We start from the raw sequence: 5176 nt of genomic DNA, 5'->3' as shown, positions 1-5176 counted from the left end.
TGAAAAGAAAAAAAGTTCATTCCTAGTATAAACCAGCAAGAGGGTGGGGAGTGAGGGAATTAGGGAAGACTATGTGGGAGAACTTCTGAAGACCTGGGGAATGTCCAAATCAGATATAAACTCATAAAAGTCCAGGAAAAAGGAAAGATCAGGAGATAAAACACACTCTGACCAACTCAACCACGTTGTACTGTTTTGGAATAATCTCTGGCTCCTTTAATCAGGAAATTATTAAACTTCCACTGAGATACAGATCTGTATTTCTAATGGGAAACAGATTTGGGGAGTAGAAAGTTAGGCAGGATTTATATTATTAAAGGGTAGAAGCATCATCCTCGTTCTCATTCTGAACTAGCCTGTATCTGACGATGAAGCTTCTGGACAACAATAAGTTGATACCAGAATTCAGCCTCTCTGGAACCACCCCCATTGTGGGACCAATCAAATAAAGTCTAATTATAAAGAGAGATTAAATTTGTTGAAACTAGGAAATATATACACATCAGCTACTAATGTCTCTGACAAGTTTCAAGACCCATGAACGTCTAATACCATCTTTTAAATCCCTGGTTATCTCTCACTTTGCTCCAGAATACAAAATCCGTTCCTTTTAAATGAAGCTCCTCGTTAAATAGACCCTAGTAATGTTCACTTTGCTGACTTATCTAGTTTCCTTTTCTTGTAATGCACTTGATTGCTCTTTTCAAATTCTTTGATTTTTGAGGCTTATTTGAGATTACAAATTTGTGCACATTTATATTGCCTTCACTTGTGTCAGTTTCTTCTGCCCTATTACATTTATATTTCATATTCATATATCATTGCATTTCATGTCATACATTTATATTTCATAGTTCATGACACTTATCACTTATAATGATGTAGTATTGCTTGAGAATGAAGATAATATTTTATATGTAATGCTTACTCTTTGCAAATAAATTTGCACAGAATAGACCCTTTATATGTAGCTGTTGATTCAAATAGAAACTATCAAATTAAATAGGTAAAGGGGCATCAATTATGAGATGCAGCCTGACACAAAGTATTCTTATTTTGATACTTTGAAAATTAATAATAACAATAGTAATAAAATACAGAATAAAATATAACTGAATCCATGTATGCCCCACTAATATTTGTCAAATGTTAATATATAATTTTGCTTCAATTTTTTCATGAAAGTAGAACACTATGCATAAATTTTAAATCTATTTTTTTTCTCCACAGTTCTGTTGCCCTTTTACTATGTATTTAGTAAGTATTCTTTTAGATCATGAGTATTATAAAAATCAGATTAGTTAATTCAAATAGTCTTACAGTTTATGGCTTTATCACATATATATATCAATTAATATATATATATGTATGTGTGTGTTTATCCTATATGTACTTCAACAAGTAGAATACACATACATATATATATATATATATATATATATATATATATATACATGTATACATATAAAAGCAAGAAAGATACCGAGGACATGGTCGAGGAAGCTGAGAAGTACAAAGCTAAAGATTAAAAGCAGCAGGAAAAATTGTTTTCCAAGAATTTGCTTGAATCTTATGCATGAAAGCAGCTGTTGAAGATGAAAAACTTCAAGACAAGATCAACAATGAAGACAAACAAAAATTCTTGATAAGTGTAATGAAATCATCAACTGGCTTGAAAAGAATCAGACTCCAGAGAAGGAAGAATCTGAACAGTTGCAGAAAGAGCTAGAAAGTCTGCAATTCCATCATTACCAAACTCCAGAGGACAGGAGACAGGCCAGGGGACTTCCCCGGTGGTGGAGTTCTTCCATCTGGTGTGGCCTCCTCTGGGCCCACCACTGAAGAGTTAAGTCAACCTTAGCATAGATTTAACATTGTTCCACACAATAAAACACTGAAGGACCCAAATTTGTAACAAATAGCATTGCATCTTAATCAGTCTATTCTAAGTGGAAAATGCAATGTCTTAAATAAAACTGTATTTAAACTTGGCACCATGAAAATGTATACATATGTGTACATATGTGTATATACACATATATATATCAATATATATGTGTTTATATTATTTCCAAGTTTCACTTCTTTTCACTATTTCAAACAATGCTGCACCTAGCATTCTTTACAGCTCTTCTTGTGTACATGTTGTGTTTCCACAAGGAGAATGACTACCAAAATTACATTAGTTATATGCATTGCAAATATTTTTCTGACTGTAGATTTCCTTTAACTTTATAGGGATAATTTTGTCCTTTTTTTTTTTTAAAAAAAATCTTCCTGCATTGATGTCACAAAGATGCTTTTACTTATTTTCTTGTAAATGTTGCAATGTTTTGCTTTTTATGTATAGGTATTTAACCCATCTGGAACTTATTTTTGAGTATGGTATGAGGTAGGTATCTAATTTATCATTCTCCATATGGAGACCCAGTTGTCCTAGTATCATTTATAGGAAGAGTGTGTCCTTTCCTTGCTGATGCATAGCATTCTGCCAAAATCACCTTCCAAAATATTCAGAGGTGTGTTTATGCCACATTGCCATGAATTTTTTGTGTCTTTTACTAGTCTCTCTATTTTGTAGCACAACTATATACTTGGCTAACACTACTCTGAAACCACATTGTTTTAATTAGTTGATAAATTTTGAAATATGATGGACAAGTTCCTGTTACTTATTACTTTTTAAAATTGTCTTGGCTACTCTTGCATTTCTTTATATGCCTTTTAGATAGCTTGGTAAGTTTTATGAAAAACCCTGCTGGTATTTCTTTTGGAGCTACGTTAAATTTATGAGTAATTTGGAGAGAATTATTATCTCCAAAGTGTTGAATTTTTCCATAAAATGTTGTATTTCTCATTCTTTACTTTCTTTCATGCCTTTTAATAAAGCTTTATTAATTTATACATTTAGATGTTGGACATTTGATTTCCTTATTTATAGATATGTTATAGTAATTTAGGTATTTAGAGTAGGATTTTAAAAATTATGTTAACTTGTTCCTGGTATATAAAATATATTAATTTTATATAAATTTTATAACTGATGATATTGCTGAATTTCTCATGAATTTTCATGATTTTTTTTTTGTTTTTGAATTTTTCTGTGTTTAAAAATCTAACATCTATGAATAATTAGTTTTTTTTTTCTTTCAATCCTTAAACCTCCTAAATTTCTTTTGCTAATTAATTGCATTGAGAAAAATATCCTCTTGATTCAGTTTTTAAAATGCACAATTTAGATTAAGGAAGTAATTATTTTTCAAATTTATTTTTGTAATGTAGTTTATAATACTTTCTTATAACTACATATAACTATGTCTATCTCAAGCATTACTTTTTAACTTTTTATTGAAGAATGACATATACACTAGTCATAAATGTATGATGATAAATTTATATATATATATACACCCAATTTTTTAGTGTTTATATCAATTTAAACTCCTGCCAGAAATGTACAAGAGTTCTAGATGTTCTTCCTTGGCATACATCTGGTATCATTAGCCCTTTTAATTATAGTTTTGTGATGGAGTATAATGATCTCTTGGTTTTACTTTGAACTTCCTTGATGACTAATGATGTTGCACATATTTTTCCATGCATGCTGAATAATTTTATGGATATATTTTATTCAAATATATTATTGCAATTCTGATTTTCCTTCTTATTCTCTTATTATTATCATTTGATGAACAGAGGCTATTTAAATTGTTTTTCTTTTATGGTTACTACTTCCTGTGTCTTGTTTAAAAAATCATTACTATCCCAAGGTTATGAATTTATTGCCCTAGGTTTTCTTCTAGCAAGCTACTGTTTTATTATCAACATTTAGGTCTAAGATCCATCTCTAATTAACTTTTATGCATGGTTTGAGATAATGGTCAAAGTTTTGCTCTGTTTTCTTTTTTTAATAAATATATAATTGACTGAGCACCATTCTTTGATAAAGACTATTGTTTCTCCACTAAATTGTGGTATTTCTTTGGTCATAAAACATGTCACTGTATATGTTTGTGTCTATTTTTGACTCATGTTCTAATAATTTGTTTTTCTAAACTTATGCCCAAACCACCTTCTTAAATATAATAATTTTGAATAAATCTAGATATCTATTAGTCTAAGTTTTTAGCATTTTATTTTCATGTTTCTAAGAGTATGTAGGTTTCTTGTTTTCTAAGTCAGTCTCACTTTAATTTTTTCTCTTTCATGAGTGTTTTCAAAGAAGCTTGTTTTTCCATTTTTTTGTTATTTCTTTTTTTTGTCCTTTCCTATTTTAATTATTCCTACAATTATCATTATTTCTCTTCTTTTTGCTTTACATGTTGTACTTGTTTTCTACTGTTGCTGTAACAAATTACCGCAAACTTTGTGGCTTAAACACACATGTTAGCTTATAGATGTGTAGGTTAGAAGCCCAGGTGAGCATTACTGATTCCTCTGCTCTTGGCCACACAAGGAGAAAATCAAAGTGTTGGCTCCCTGGGCTCTTCTTGTCTGAGGGAGAATCTTCTAAGCTCATTCATGTCATTGGCACAGTTCAGTTTCTTGTGGCTGTAGGGCTGACATACTCGTTCCCTTGTCCTCTGACAGCTAGGGGCCTCTCTCAGCTCTTTAAAGCCATCTGCATTGATGTAATGTTGAGCCCCTCCATCCTCAGAACAGCAAGTCAAGTCCTTCTGGTGCTTCAAATATCCCTGACTTCCCCTTCTGCCACATCTCTTCTTCTTCCAGAAAGTTCTCTACTTTTAGGAGCTCAACACCAAACAGAACATGTTATACAATTTCATCTATGGTTATAAAAAGGAGATCAGTTGTTGCCAGGGCCACAGTAGGGGGTTAGAATTAATTGGGCAGGGTTGGGGAAAGATTTTAGGGGATAGAAATCTCCTATATCTTGCTTATGTTAGTGGTTAAAAGGTATATGCATTTGACAAAACTCTTGAACTGTCAACTCAAAACGGATTCAATTTGTATAATGCAATTTATACCTCAATAAAGTGGATTTCACAAAAACACGGTTCACTGTTGTTTAGGTGAACAAGTTTATAAGTTTGATCATTTGTTTTGAGAGATGTCATAATGTACTAGAAAAGAAAGGTAGCTTTGTTTTATCCAGATATACGTTATAAAAGTTTTAAAATAAATGCTATATAGCAGAATAATTTTTTTTTTTTGC

At 31.2% G+C, this 5176-nt stretch overlaps 1 pseudogene; it reads left to right on the top strand.

Moving 5' to 3' along the window:
- Nucleotides 1-1490: 1490 nt before the first annotated feature.
- LOC113605185 (heat shock cognate 71 kDa protein pseudogene) lies at nt 1491-1861 on the top strand (annotated as a pseudogene).
- The last annotated feature ends 3315 nt before the right edge of the window (nt 1862-5176 follow it).

This window comes from Aethalodelphis obliquidens, unplaced genomic scaffold (genome assembly GCF_003676395.1).
Source record: "Aethalodelphis obliquidens isolate GAN/ISIS:26980383/991018 unplaced genomic scaffold, ASM367639v1 scaffold2, whole genome shotgun sequence".
NCBI classification, from domain to species: Eukaryota; Metazoa; Chordata; class Mammalia; order Artiodactyla; family Delphinidae; genus Aethalodelphis; species Aethalodelphis obliquidens.
The sequence above is the reverse complement of the archived record's forward strand: the minus strand, read 5'-3'. Positions and strand labels throughout refer to the sequence as shown.